At 42.3% G+C, this 15962-nt stretch overlaps 1 protein-coding gene across 2 annotated transcripts in view; it reads right to left on the bottom strand.

Annotated features, from left to right (window-relative positions):
* Positions 1-12228, bottom strand: part of KCNG2 (potassium voltage-gated channel modifier subfamily G member 2) — a 65497-nt gene extending 53269 nt beyond the window's left edge. Inside the window, exon 1 of one of the 2 annotated variants that reach the window (XM_065628696.1) lies at positions 12142-12228. The gene's annotated coding sequence lies outside the window, so the exon portion shown is untranslated. Of the gene's footprint in view, positions 1-11765; positions 11794-12141 lie in introns of those variants that run through there. The other variant, XM_065628698.1, reaches the window with a different exon arrangement.
* Positions 12229-15962: the final 3734 nt, after the last annotated feature.

The raw sequence follows: 15962 nt of genomic DNA, 5'->3' as shown, positions 1-15962 counted from the left end.
GAAGCTATGATTTAATTGCTATCTCAGAAACATGGTAGGATGACTTGGGTATAGTGATCATGAAATGATTGAGTGTACTATCCCTGGAGAAGTTAGAAGGGTGGTCAGCAGAACTGACACTTCGGACTTCTGAAGGGCAGACTTTGACCTGTTCAGAAGGTTGGTTGGCAGAGTCCATTGGGAGGCAGTCCTGAAGCGCAAACTAGTCCAGGAAGGCTGGTCTCTCTTCAAGAAGGTAATCTCAGAGGCACAGGAGCAGGCTGTCCCTGTGTGCTGGAAGACGACCTCCACAAAGCTCCAAGGGACTTGCCTCCCTCTCTCACACTCGTGCCTGCCACTCCACTCAAGAAATTAAAAAAAAAAAAAAAAGGATAGAAGTCAGGGGTCAGGTCTCATACTTCTCTTTTCCCCCACCAAGCAGAGAGGCTGTCCCTCCAGGGACGGGCAGGCACTGGAAGTCGCCAGAACCATATCTGAGTCAGTAAGTGCAACTGCAAGGAAGAAAGCACTCAGTCTGACACACAAACACACATTTCATTAATGAGCTTTGTCTCGTTTTCTGTTAAAAACGTTTAGTTTCCTTTAAGGCTGTGGATTTAACAACCTCTACTGCTACCATGTTGTTTGTTTCAGAGACATTTCAGAACATACAGTAAAAAATGCGGGTGGGAAATAAAAACCGATAAATGAAACTGCTTTTACATAATTACAAAAACTAACCATAACTGTACTAATATCATACTTACTGCTGTGCTGTTGAGAACACACTGGTGTATCAGAAATGTAACATGGGTGAGTAAGCAACATAAAAATGTTTTTAAAACCATCCTCAGATCTCTGGAAACCCACATGTTGTTTCCTGGCACTCCAACACTTACCAGTTGGCTCACATAAAATTACAGAAGTGGCAGAGGGATACCCGTTTCATTATCACAGTCATTCATCATCTTTCATCTTCATTCTCACTATATGAGAAGGAAGCTACATACCATCACCGATACAGGGCACAGCATCACATGCCTTCTTGCCTTTGCCTCCTCAGTCCAGCCCCAAGAGTTTCTGGCACGGGTGGCACAGCTTCAGCATGGAAGATGAAGAGAACACCCAGCCAAGAAGCCAGAGCACTGCCCCAGATGTTCAGAATTAGAGGTTTTTGCTGCAGAAGGCAAATTCATTCCCAGTCTCATGGCTCCAACTCAAGGTCACTGTTATCCCACCTCACTGCCCTTCCAAAGAAAACAGCAGGCCCAGGTCTGTCCTTTTAAAGGATTGAAGGCAGCTACCTCTGAAGACCATCCCATTTTAATGGGACTAAGGTATGTGCCTGCTCCCAGCTTTGACTCAGCCTTGGCTGTGTGGCAGGGGTTCAGAAACACTCCTGCAGAAATAAAAAACAAAACCAAATGATAATGCTAATGTCTAGTCTGGAGTGCTTGCTGCCTTCTGCAAACAGGTACAAAACCTGGCTGTATCCTAAATCTATGCTAAAGATATCTAGATGCCTATTTTCCTGCGTGTTCCCACACTTTCTAGTACTCTGTTTTCCAGAGAATGGAAACTCAGCTGTGCAGGCTGCAGAAAAGCTTGGGGTCACACTACACAGCTCTCGAGTGGAGTAACCAGGGAGCACGACGGGAGGGCAATACAGAGCAGGGACTCGCCTGTAGCGGACACACATGGTGCAGGCAGCACATAAACCAAACCTGCGGCTTGGGAGTTCATTCAGAAACCCGAAGGCAGGCACTTCTGAGCCTAGCTTGTAAGGATTTACGTCTGTTTTTCCGACAGCACAATGAATATGCAGCTGATGACTGTGAAGCTATGTAAGGTGGCTCTTTGAGACACCTGTTATCCCTGTGAATGGGTATGTGAATGCACAAAATGAATGGAGACAAAACTCATGCAGATGACAACAGAAGACAGAAAATAATGCCAGATGTACAGATAAACAGCCCGAACACTGCTGTTCTACTTTGACCTGGCACCATTTAAAGTCAAAATACCAATCTGTGCAATTTTATACTAACTTATTTTAAGTGAAAATGGATCATTATATTATGAATGGCCAGCAATTCTAACAATGAATGGCTCAAAGTCAGACCACCTCTACTAGCTTTCATAAATGTAAATAGGATAGAGAAAGCAGCGGCTAATACAACACAATTCATTAGAAGGTTCAAGGAATCTCATAATGCACAATCATGACAGATCCTGCTTTTGGGGCAGTTTGCTTCTAAACACTAACATTGTGTTTTCATTTAGATTCTGAAAATAAAGGGTCTGATTTCAATTATGCCTTTTTGTGCTATTTAATATAACTGCAGCTGTGTCTCTTGCTTCATTATTTTGCACTGAAATCTCCAGTGATGCAAAGAATAACTTAAAAATTGTAGAGTAGGATCTTTCTGTGAGACAATTACCTTTTAATAGTGGTCCACTTTTGAGAACGCCAAGAGTGGTATGAACTGACATACTCCAGTGGATTCTTGAGATTCATGGGAAAAGATAATTAAGAAAATATTACTCTCTGCCAGGATTGCAAATTATTTCTATGAAATCCTCCGAGATCTATATTCTGTCTCCTCAACAGTTCTGCCTGCAATTGAGGCTGGTTGAGCTAAGGAAGGTACACAGGCAATAACTAGGTTATTGAGAAGGAAAGCACTGTCAAAATGCTGTTAAGTAGGTCATTATGGGCCTCATGTAGCTCTTGTGACAACGTTCAAGGCAAGGACTAGAGCCTAAGATGCCTGGACCCTGCAGAGATCTCTGAAGTGATGGTAGCAAAGTGTACTGGAAGGAAAGATGAAATCTATCCTGTCTAAGCTACTGCCAACACCATGAAGGCCAGGACAGTGGTAATTGGCTTTTCTTTCTTTCTTCCAGCGAGATGCAATGAGAGTTTAAACAGGTATTAATCTGCACAGCTCAACACTGCACAAGCCACCATTGAGCCTACTCTTTATCTCACTCCTGGTGCTTGTTAGCATTCTACAATAAAGAGTACCCTTAGCTTACAGTCATAATTAGTTAATTTACCCATACTTTCAGGGGTAAAAGAACAACAAACAGACACTGTCCTTTTTGCAAGGATATTAAAGCATAAATAATCAGAACAACGGATGCCAAGGAAGCAGAAAGTGGGTGGAAGAAAATCATGTCACCAACTCTCTTTGATCTTTAGATGGTGCTTGATAAACCTTCTCAACCTTAAGGAGGCAAGAAAAGCCCAGGGAAATGTTGACTCCAGAGGCTTCAGGAAAGAATCAGGCTATTGACATTATACATGACAAATCCTCGTCTTTGTTTTATCACACTGATTCTGTGATTCTGTGATGTGCACCCCCTACAACACTTTTTTTTTAACAAGTAGATCAATTAATCCAGTTCATTAAAACATACTGAAGTACGGGCCTTCGATCATGCACTGGTCTTCTCTCACTTAAGCTAAAGGTAGACCCCTTTATTTGTGGAATAAATTAATTCTAGACAATGTTAAAAAAAAAAAAAAAAAAGGAAAAAAAATCCAGCATTTAGAATTGCAGTAGGTTGTTGCATAAGGCAACATGTTTGATATGAAAAAGAAAAGCATATTTCTGAGAAGCATGCACATACACATGTACAGCATTTGAACAGGTGTTATTTGTCACAGTCTAACCACAGACACTATCAGAGCTTACAGAGAAACACAACAGCTATTAAAAATGATTCACCACACTTATTAACATGACAAAGAATACAAACCGTGAACTAGTAATTAGAATGTATAAGATTTGATAAATAAAAGGTTTTTAAACGTTCTATAAGGACTCACTCTTGAAATCCCGTACTTACATTAGTCCATCAGCTTCAGGACACTGAAGGATTCAGTAGGATTGTTTGTGTGAGTAAGAATTACTCATAAAGGCTAAAGTCTGACAGGATTAGGCACTGAATGTAAGATCTTCTCACAAATTTTTATTTTAAAGTTAGGAAAGAAATAAAATCAGAAGTTTTACTCTTGCTTAGCCCAAGGATAATATATTATTAATCCATAACTCTAAGGGTTTTAACTCCAGACCACAATACAAGTACAAAGAAATACAAGACCAAAGATCTAGGACTGAGATGTATCTAGGACTGAGATGTGCTCTCATTTACACCAAGGTAGATCTGGACAGGCTCCTTTGATTTACCTCAGCAGAGCCAAGAAGAACATTTCCCTGCCACCTAGCCTGGAATTGCTCCCATTGCAGAGCCCCTAACAGTGGTCTGCAGAGCAAACTCAACTCCTCCTGCAGTCAGAGGAAGCCTTAACAGCTTGAGGCCTCATAAAACTACCAGGAGAGGCTGAACTCAGAATAAGGGGTTTAGGGAAACACTAAATTTAATACTAACCCGAGAAATATTTTAGTGACATTTACATTGAAGAATATACACACAAAAGGGGAGATTTGCAATCTACAATTATCAAATGCTGGGACTCTCAAAAGCATGGAGGATAATGGCACTTCTACTCTCCGTGGATAAAGAAAAGGTTGTGCATACAGTGCACTTCTAAGCCTCAAAGGACCCAACCTTTTGTTTCTAAATCAGAGGGTATAAAACGGAGCCTTATACCTGCTTCAAGACTACCTCAACTTGTCGTGAAAAGACTTTTAAAATATCTCTTACTTCTCTCTTTCATACACAACCCTGATTAGCTTCCCTTGCCCATATATATTTCCAAAGGTTTTCACAGGTTTTAGTGTCATACACAGAAAAGTCCTTCCTGAAACACCTTTGATGTCTTTACAGGTATCTGATAACATTAAAAACTACAGCTCAAAGGCAAACCTGAATAAATGAACTTGAAAAACATGAGAGATGAGAACACAGTAGGAAAACTATTCCAGGTACAAAACTTACAGCAAACTTACTGTATCTGAACCAGAACTGGTATGACTGGAGTTGTTCCTGCCATCTTCTAGGCTGAAGAACAGAGATATCCCTAAGGCACTGAGGTACCATGACTTTCCCTTAATGAATACAAGTTCAGCTGGATGACAAGCTGTGAAAGATACATAAAACTTAGCTGGGAACTAAGACAATATATTAACGTAAATACTGCCACAGGAACTGTCTCTACAATTAAACGTAACTGGGTCAATATTTCACTGTATGCTTCTGGATATTGAAAAGATATCATATAAATGATATCATTCAAAGTGCGCATACCCATACACATCAATAGAAACCAGAAACAAACCTCTTGCAGCTTCACTGATTGCTTAGGTCTGGCAGGTAAGACCGGCATGGGGGTAAACTCAGAACTAGGTCAACGTGTGTTGTTGTAAACAAATTTAACAGCTCAGATGAAACACAGTGTCTTCCAGCCTGAAAAGATGGCAAGAGATCCAGTAACAGTATCAAAGTGGTACAAGCCTGTCTGTGGAGACACGCTGCAACTTTCCACCATCAGAATACAACTGCAAATTCGCTACAAGAAAAAAAATTTAAAAAAAGAGGAAAGGAAGCATGAAGTATGGAAAGATGGTATCAATCTTGATGGTCTGTCATAACCTTCATTAACTTGAAGCACATTAGAAGGTGATCTCCAAAAGCAATAATTTCTCATGTCAGAATTAGAAACTGAAATTCCACATAGTAGGAAATATCTGCTTTTTAAAGTATCTCCTCCTTAACTCAATAACATTACCAAAGGCAGTTTGTGAGGAAAGAGAAATTATTCTTGAGAGCCAAGTAAAAATTTCATCCTTGTAGGTCAGAATAGAGTAGAATCCTAACCCATACAGACTTTAGCCTCGGAATAATATTTTAAAAGCTCTAAACTAAAGAGACTTGGGTTTCACTCAGAGTTTTGTTGAATGAATTTATATTGTGATTGCAGACTCTCCACAGAGGCTCTGGTTTCCTGGTTTTACCAGCTGAAAAACACTGTACTGAAAATCTGCAGGAAAACAACTGGTTTTTCTGCTGCCCATCACAATGTTTGGCACAGAGTACCTAGGATTCTTGCACTTCACTCTGAGAAGTTCAAAAACCCTTATTTTCCCTCAAGCTCAGTCTATCCTTTATCCTATTATTTTGGCTGTTCAATGACTCCCGGTGATGACAAGGCACTTTCTCTAGCAATTGTTTCTATCTCATTTCCAACACAGGATATTCCTCTTTTTAAAAATATACTCTCCTTCCCCGCCCCCCGAATATTTTTCCACACATTGAAAAATCCATCCATCAGTGTGATAACCAACTTCAGACAGTGAGCTGGGCTCCCGGCTGACACTGCTTCACACCACCCATGCAAGTAACATAACCTCAACTCATTAACGGAAATTATATATTATTTCCTTCATTAATCTACCTCACTTGTGCGGTTAAACTAGCACATTCCTATTGTTGTTGATGCTGAATCTGGTGTTCTTATACTATTACTCACCCCATTCAGTGTCATTTCAGCTGTAACCAAATTTTGAGTTTCACTGTGAATGACATAATTCCAGCTCAGGCCAGTAACAGCCCAGTAATCCCAAACCCACCTGAAACAGCAACAGTATAAGGCATAGAAATCAGTGCTCAGGATCCATGTGCTGCTGAACTCCATGGCAAGGGAGGGACCGAGGCGGGGGGAGGCAGTGAAAGGGAGAGGCTGTAAAATGATGCAGATTTTCACACCTTCAAAGTCACTATAGTAAGCAGATCTGCCTTAAGAGATACCTGTTTCCAGTTGAGCAAGTAACCAAGTAGTATTTTCCTTGAATAAAAGCTGGTTTGATGTGACAAAGATTTAAAAGCAATAGCTTAGGTGCAATTCTAACTGGAGAAATTAAAAAGTGGGTGGAAATGAGCTTTCTATTCAGTATCCAGCTCTGTTCAACACCCTGGATAGACAAAAATCTCAAAATCTCAGAAATGAGCTAGACATTAAGAAGTTATGTATATTTTTCAGGGGTACAAGGCTTGGCAAAAAAAATTGTTCTCACAGCTGTACCAAATTCCTGGAGGATGGTTTACCCTAAATTACTTTTCCTCCCCCTTTTTCCTTCATCTGTCTAGTATCTTCTTAAACATTTTAAAGTTACTGATGTTTTGCAATTCAGACAGTGCAGTAAATATGCATAAAATGATCACACATGTAAGGAATTTGCTTCACAACCAACACATGATGCCTGCTTTACAGTACGCCTGAGAAACCTCATTATCAGATCGTTCCAATTATGTAGACTAGAAACAATTGCAAAAAAAAAAAAAAATCACAGGATGGCAAGAGATATACACATTCAGAATGGCTCTTCTCAGAAAATAATTACATTTATCATTTCTCTCCAAAGTTCCCAGGGGACCATGCTAAAATTCCAGGTGTACCAAGCAAAGCCAACATAGTGGTGGACTTGGCAGTGTTAGGTTAACAGTGGGACTCCATGATCTTAAGGGTCTTCTCCAACCTAAATGATTCTATGACTCTATTAAGTGTCGCCACCCCCTTCCACCTGGGGAGTGATGGAGTTTGGACGGAAAATGGTATCAGCAGCTTGCCCACAGCTGCTCCTGTGGGGCTCCTGTTCACTGAAAGGCGAGCAGTGAGCATCCTGGCTCAAGACAACCCTGCACACAGTCAGTGCTGGATCTTGCCTGTAATTCCCAGCCCAGCTGATATCAGTCTATTTATTCTCCTAATTGAGACAAATGGTTCTAACTCAATTGTCAAAAAACCCCCACACCATTAATATTTACAAAGTGCATCTTGTGGGTACCACCTCAGTCTAAATACTTTGTTTCTTCAAGAAACATGAAGCTCTGAAAAAGATAATAATCTCCATAATCACCAGCATGTGCAATTCTTCGCCTTTTGAAATAACACTGAAAGGATACGTTTTTAATGCCTTAGTTTTGTCTCAGTTGCTTTAATATCCCTAAAATCCTGAGCAAAACGTTTTTCCTTTCAAACACTCATGTTTTTTCCCATTTGTCTAATACTGATTTACCTCCTGCCAGTTGCACAGAACTCTAATTTAATATGCATTAGTTGGATCCCTTGTTTTCAACAAACTTCACCAATACTACCAAGGGAGCTCAGAAAACAACACACTAGTTAACCAAGTAACACAGAGGATGGAGAACCATTATTTGTGTAGATATCCTGCAAACATAGTGGCTTTATGTTTATTTTTACCAATAGCTGGCATCACAGTTAACAGTCTTAATTATCCTTATTTTTAATGTGGTTATTTAGAATCCTGAAAGACAATGAGAAAGAGATCATTTGGGACCTTTTCTACTCAGGAGTCGGAACACGTTACAGTGACTCGATTCAATTACAGTAATTTAAACTCTTCCTTTCGTTTTCTGTAATCAGAAAAAATATCACAAACCTCTGGTTTGCTTTAAAATTTTAGATTTTACCACCAAATGGTTGTGAAATGGCAAATTTGTTGGTAAAACCTGAACAACTATCATAAATGTCAGTACATGTTATTATAAGAAGCTAGGAGAGTGTATACTTCTCATCTTTTTCTAGGGTGAAAAAACATAAAGAGCTTTTAAATATTTAATAAGAAGAATAATGCTCCAGAAATTGTTCTTCAGTGGAATATACGCAACTAAGGTTAGTGGAAGCACTGAAAGTTTTAAAATGTAAAGCACATCAGGTTTCAGTAAAACATCACTGATGATTTCTGAGTTGGTAAGGGCAGAAGGACAACATTAAGAAAGCAGAGGGACTCTGGCCTCTCTCTCATCTTGAGTAACATGGGAAGTGTCCACCCATTCTGCTGGGAAGCCAGGGGAAAGCCACTATGACCAGCACCAGAGTCTTCAAAAACATTATTCTGCTCACCATTTAACCATATTGCACAGAATCTTAATTCACTTGGTATCTTAGTCCTATTGAAAAAGAAAAAAGGGAGGAACAAGGAAAAGTTCTTCCACAGGTGAGACACTACACAAGAGGAACAGAAGCAACAGGCTCTGACTTTCCGTTTGGCTAAACTGCACCCTGAAATGGGATGTAGGTTCAGCTGTGATACAGAATAAGAATACAAATTATAACACACCAGAAAAGCAGTAGAAAGTAATTTGAAGTTGTCAGGTTTAATTAATAGGTATTTAAAAATGCCTGACTGATGCAAATGAAGCATTAAGGACCATTGATCATAAAAGATGTCATAATCAATCTGATGAAGACATTAATCTGAGTAGGGAAACATGCAAGTCATGTAACTTAAAACTGATGTCTTAAGCAAATAAACTACTCAATGCAATGCAAGGCCCACCAAATATTTAAAGAGGTACCTGGCTAGAGCTGATATGGCTTCTTCATTTTTTCAGTAAAGCTACCAAAAATTTGAAAATGAACAATCTTTATCCTTTATATACATGTGACAAAGTTTTTTAACTCTCTACTGAGACCCATCTGTATCATAGATTTAAAACTCTGGTTCTTGACTGCCTATGTCATTTTTTTAAATAGGAGAAAGGCTCTTCAGTCACTTAGACCTTTAGAAAATATTTAAGAGTTTTCACTACCTCCAGTTTTCTGTTTCCTGAACATTTTTTTAAATCACCCATTCAGTCTTAAAATGCTGCCTCTCTTTCTGCCCTGCAAACAATCTGAGCACACAGTGATCACATCCAGTTCAGTCTTTCTCCCAGTTGCTCAAAATAAACAATCAAATAGCTGTCTACATGCAAGTTCACAAGCTAAATGCTATGCTGAGTATTCAGAAGACAATACTCTGGAGTAACTCACCATTGAGGTACTCTTGCCCTGAACCAACAGTGCCCGCGCACGATGTTAGCGCAGGTTAGCTACAGCACCGTCAGTTCCCACCAGCTTTTCTGGCTCTAGCTTCTCCAATTAGACAGGTCTCATGCTACAGAAGTAGGAGGGTTTCCACAGTGTATAAAAATCCATTCAGCATTGGCTTTATTTCTGATCCTGTCTGATTGCAGATGCTACTGGGTTCAGTGCAAGGCACAATCCGATTACCTGGGAGCAATTTCTTAGACTGAAATTGTAGTCAGGCATTTAAAAGGATTTCTCCCAGAGTCAAATACAAGAGCAACAAAGAAAAGGGAAAGATGAGAAGCATCCGAAGACCACCACAATCCTGTCTAAGCATCCTGTTCAGCAAAGAAGCACAACTTCAACTCTTGTCTCATCTGTTTTATTAACATAGAGGTGCTAAAAAAATAACTCATACATTTTAGGGCTTCAAAACCAAAGCCACATAAACAAAGCAGAGCTTTATTAGTGGGGACGCCACCAATAGATCCAGGCACCACAAGAGTGATTCATACACAGAGCTATATCACATTTAAAACCTGAACCCGAAACTTTCCTTTGTGTGCTGTTTAAAAACGATTCTGTAATTAAGCCAAAAGAGATGACAGACATTTACTGACAGTTAATGCAGTGCTCCCACAATGTATTATTAGGCACAAGACCAGAGGCGTAAGGCCAAGTGCTGTTAATCTCCTAGCAAGTGCAGTAGTCTCTCAGATAAGTACTGCCTGAAAGTATCTGGTGATATTGCTACTATTTTTTAAAAGGCGTAAGCCTTCAGTTTTCACAGAAACTAATACACTGATTAACCCACCAAAATAAAAGTGTCATGGGAAAAAACCTGAGACAATTCACCTAGTTTTAAACCTCATTTCCCCACATAAAGATTGATGTATAAAAAAGGACTACTTTCCTTTGCCTTATCTCATGTTTTACTTCAGCAGTGTCAAATCTGATCTCTTGTGCTTGAATAGAAACCTTTCCAAAACAAGTGGGAATGTCCATCAGCTTTTATCCAAATGAAAGAAGTGCTGAATATTCAATCATAGTTTTCCTTCCAAATGCTCTGCGTGTTTGTTTTAGGGAAGCCTTAAAAAAAGCAAATAAAAGAGGTTGGAAATCCTCTCAGCAATGCTGTCTTCTTTCTCCGAAGGTCAGCCTTAAGTCATTTCGGAACGATGGAAATAGCCAAGGGTGGATAAGCAGACTTTAAAGGCACCTTTCCTTCTGAAATAACTTTGGTGCTGCAGGCTGTACTAAAAACATGCTCTCAGGCAGAGGTTTTGTCACTTTTATAAACCGAGCTAATTTCCCCCCCAGGGAGAAAGATGTGATAAGAAATTCCTGCAAAAGTAACTCCGGCACAAACACTGCACAGAAAGAGAGCTCTCCTCTCCCGAAAGACTCCACTAGAAGTTATCAGGGTCGTCAAGGGTCTTATGGACAAGAACCTTCTTCCTCGGGACAAATCTTAACCCCTGTTTTCAGGGCCAGTGCTGAAGCCAGTATGTTAAAACCATACGGTGTGGTTCTGAATCAAGACAGACCCTTGATATTCCTTCACAATTTATGGTTTGATCTTACTGAGAATATGCACTCAAATTGTTAGTAACGCATTTAGCAAACATTAACTATGACTGACGCATATTCAGAGCAAATTTTGCTTAGGATCCAAACTGAAATTCATAATCATGTTAGCTATAAATATTATTTAGCAGGTGTTGCGACCTGGCTAAAGACTTAATTTTGTGTAAACCTTGTGAAAGACCCGAGAATGCAGCATGAGCTGTGCCGAAACAAAAACTACAGGATGGTGTGGCACGCCATCGTCATTTCAGTGACAGCTCAATGCACCCCGTTTCTGTGACAAAAACGAAACGCCACCCCAAAAAAACAAGCAAGCAAAAAAGTACTCTCAGGCAGTTCAGGCAGGCGCAGACGCTGCGCCCCCTCTACAGCTCCGAGCGCCGCCGACCCCCGCTGCCAGCGCCAGACCCGTTACCTGCCGCTGCCAGTCGGGAGGTGCGGGAGGGCGGCCGGCCGGGGTGTCCGGGCAGGGGCGGCTCAGCAGCGGCCACCGCGCAGCCCAGGGATGACGCCCGCCCGCGGGCAGCGCCGCCGGGGCCGGGAGTAGGCGGGCAGCGGGGTCCCGCCGTTCCTCGCCCCGGCGGGAGGGAAAGCGAGGCACGGGACGGGGTGGCTGCGCTTCGCCCCGGCTCTCGCTGCGCCCCTCTGCCCGCGCATGGCTCAGGGCGAAGAGGGGACGCGACAAGTTGGTGGGCGCTGCCGCCTGCAAGCAGCAAAGTTGCCGCCACCCAGAGCCGGGCGGGCGGCACAGGCGCAGCCCCTCGCCCACCCGCCCCGCGGCCCCCTCTCACCTCAGGCACTGCCTCGTCCCTGCCGGGGCCGGCTGCTCCCCGCTCCATCGCGGCGCTGCGCCCCGCTCCTGCCTCCCCAACTCGACCCGGCTCGCTCCGGATCGGCGCGGCCCCGCCGCAACACCCAGTGCCGGCCGCGGAGCGCCGCCTGCCGCCGGGGCCAGGCGGCTGAGGGCGGCCCTGCCCGCCGCGGTGCCGGTGCTGCCCGGAGGCGGCTCCTCTCCCGGGGCGAGCTCCCTGCTCGCCGGGCTAGGAGAGCGGTGGGGGGCGCGGGGGCAGCGCTGACCCCAACGCGCCCCGCTGGGGGGACACAGCGGGGCATCGTCCTCGTCGAGGTACGCCCCGCCGCTCGGCGGCGAGGAGGTAACCACGTTAATATCGCTGTTAATATATTTACATCCCACTTCCCGCTTCCTCGGGGCAACGCGTACCCTGGTGTCTCGGGGCTAGGAGCTCCCATCCGCAAACAGCTGGCGCGAGTTGCCCAAAAACTAAGCCCGAGACTTAATTTAACGCCCTTTCAAAAAGTGAATGCGCTCCCTCGGTCGATGTCGTAGTCGCGCTGTCTCAGGTAAGTTTACGCGTTCAGACCCCTTTCGTTGGCTCAGTGCAGCAGAAGCAGCCTGACTGCAGCAGGTTAGTGCTGTCAGAGAGCCCACACTGCGTGTGACATGCTCCTTACGGCTGGGGAGAGCTGTTTGCCTAGTTTCTGCCTAACTCCGGTGCAGTTGCTGCCTGATCGCACCCAGGGGGCCCGAATGGGAAGCGCATTTTCAAGTAGCGCCCAGCAACCCCAGCCACGCCGCTGCCTTTGCGAGGTGGGGATGTTGCATGGACCCTGTTCCAGTGGGGTTTGCGTGTGCCAGGGCCTGCCGGGACCCCTCGGTAGGCAAAGTGGGGATCGAGACGTTAACAGATGTTCAGGCACAGCCATTTTCCTGCTTGATGTCACCAATCTGGGAGCAGGGGCTTGGGAAAATGTGAAGCCTTTTGATGTTAGTGCGTGTTCAGGGTCTGCCCGCATGTACACCACTGGAGGATGCCGCTTTACCACTCAAACAGAAAGCGTCACACTTGTAACTTTTATGGTTTTAATAACGAGAATGTCTTGCTGGACCCCCTATGCCCGCTGCTGCGCCCCCCGTAATACATCAAGTTGCAACTTATTTGCAAGGATTGAAATACATTTCCTGAGATTCCTCCTTTATCTCTTGCCAGTTTCTTGAAAATCTGGCTCCAGATTTTTGTCAGCCTTTACGTATTTTCATTTATTTACCGTGTATTCTGGCATTCATTCAAATTTATTTTAGTATTTATTTCCCCCACCTTGGGAAAACTTTCGGCTAGTTCTGGCATCTGTCATGATTTTTGCCTCTTAAGACTGAAGCAAAGATTATGTATGTGTTAATTAGCGTCTTTTCTCAGTTAGTGGATCGACTGCAAGAATGTCAGGTCAAATGATAAAGACTGACAGTCCCAGGCTGCCCCTTGTCTCTGCAAGAAGCCAACTCTGCATGTGTCAGAGAAAGCGGCAAACCTTATCTGGAGTGACCAGCTATGAGGATACCCACTTACAGAAGCCTGGCAAAAGAAGCCAGTGGATTGCAGGTCTGCTGCAAGATGTTCTCTATCCCGATGTTGTTGTTTTGTTGGTACTATCTGTAAATGTAGATGAGATTGTCTTGGTATGTACATATGCATTTTATGCTTTTACTGATTATTGTTTACAATCACTACAAAATCTGTCAAGTTTCAAGCAACACTTCATTGCACTTGAACTAATTGATTTTTAAGGTAACATTGACAAAGTAAATGTTGATTTAAATATATTGCCTTCTAATTTCATTTCCTATTCTGTTGTTCTTGCATTATGAAAAGACAAATGAACAGGACCACCCATTCAACCTTTTGTTTACAATCAAGGCTTCCTACTGTAATTAAAAAGACATTTCTGTGGTTTTCTGCAAGGAGTACTCTTCACATGAGAGTGTGGGTGCAGCCTCATCCCTCTTCCAGTTTTAAAATGCCAGCTTCTAGCTGGATCTGGTCCTCCTCCAAATGAAATTACCACCCCAAGTCCCAATTATGTCAAAGGGAATATGATTAAATGCCTTGCAGGTGTGTTTACCCGTTTCTTCCTGATCCATCCCACTAGTGTTGCCATAGCTTCTGTTCCACAGATGGCAGCTACAATGGCAGCGACAGGGCAAACACAGAAGTCAGGACACATCCCAGTATAACTTGTTCAATTAGTTTGAGATTTCTTAAATATGTTTTAATTTTTTAAAAAAGTAATAAAAGCACTTACACCTTATATGCTTTCAGTGCTTCCTGTAAGGTGCTTTCATAAAGCAAAAAAAGCAGCTCTAAGTGCAATACTTAAAGGTCTTTTATCTGAAAGCTGAGAAAAGCTGGACTGTTATCTCAGAGCTGTGAAGAGGAAAAGGCTACCTTTTCCTCTAGATTTACGATAGGATGGCCCTTAACATTGCTTTTTTGTTTATTTATTTGGATTATTTTATCATCTCAGTTGTTATTACTGCCATGATGAATGTTGTTCAGGATTTGTGCCATCTAATCCAGAAGAGACTTTACAGGTGTGTAAGATGTCTCAGCTGAGTGTCAAAAAGCACTCTTCAAATGTATTCATCTTCTTGAGACTCTGTTGGGATAAGTAGTACTAGAGATTAGGGTTTATGTATGTATTGGAACATGTGTTTCACAGAAACTGATCCGCCACTTCACTGATGACCAAAGAAACAGAACATGGCTGTAGGCAGTAGGAACCTGTACTAAAGTTGTAATTTTGTAGTTTCACCCTGGTTTCCCAGTCAGCCAAGTTGTTTTAGCTTCAAACTGCTTTATAAAAGAGTTGTCTTCATCTGTCTGAAAGGGACTGAGTGGTGAACTGGAAGCCTTTGCAAGGGACGTGCCTAGAAACAGTGGCGTGAGGCAGAAGATGGTTTGTGTGTTATTCTCATGTAAAAAGAGGAATTGCAAAAAGGGAGTGAAGGTGATGGTGACCATGAATTTTGGGCACCTAGGGTGTGTGTAGACTGTGGAGATGGGTATAGAAACTCGCTCCTTAGAATTGGTGGCAGGGATGAAAGGAAACCCCTGGAAGCCTGACTCCCCTTCCTCAGCTCTAACAGCAGACAGAAATCCCAGAGATGGGTAAGTGAATGTGTCTGTGAAGACTGTGTTGAAATCTGTTATTGTAATATTTTTGATCGATTGTCACAAGGTATTGCTGAGTCTGCTTTTGAAGGGAGGGAGAGGCAGATAGCGAAATTTTGATACCTGTCAAGGAGATAATTATTTTTGTAACTGTAGGGAGGGAAAAGGATGGGGGAAAAACAAGAAAGGGAAATGAAGCATTGCTTGCTTCAGGTAAGAGTGATTTTTCAAACAGGAGAATAATTAAGCTGAACTTCTATTTATGTGACTGCAATCAATTCCATTCAGGGCAGCTGATGCGAACGAAGTTCTCAAAGTTAAGAAATTATACTGCAGATAGCAATGCAGTGCGGAAGGATAGCATAATTTTATCAATGGCAGCAGCAGAGAAAATACAGTATTTTTCCCCTCAAGTTATTTGTGAGTAAATTGGCCATGTGCATGTGCAAAATATTAATTATCTATTGTAACAGTGGCCATGTGTGTATATTATATAAATACAACATTTTATGTGTATTTATGTTCTTTCATAGAAGAAGGAGAGCTTAGAGTTTTCTGTAAACTATATATAGAAATTATATAACCTGCTGCAAGCAGGTTGTACTTTTTATATTAAAAAAATTTTTCAAATTATTTCAGGCAAA

This window comes from Caloenas nicobarica, chromosome 2, assembly GCF_036013445.1.
Source record: "Caloenas nicobarica isolate bCalNic1 chromosome 2, bCalNic1.hap1, whole genome shotgun sequence".
Lineage (NCBI taxonomy): Eukaryota > Metazoa > Chordata > Aves > Columbiformes > Columbidae > Caloenas > Caloenas nicobarica.
The sequence above is the reverse complement of the archived record's forward strand: the minus strand, read 5'-3'. Positions and strand labels throughout refer to the sequence as shown.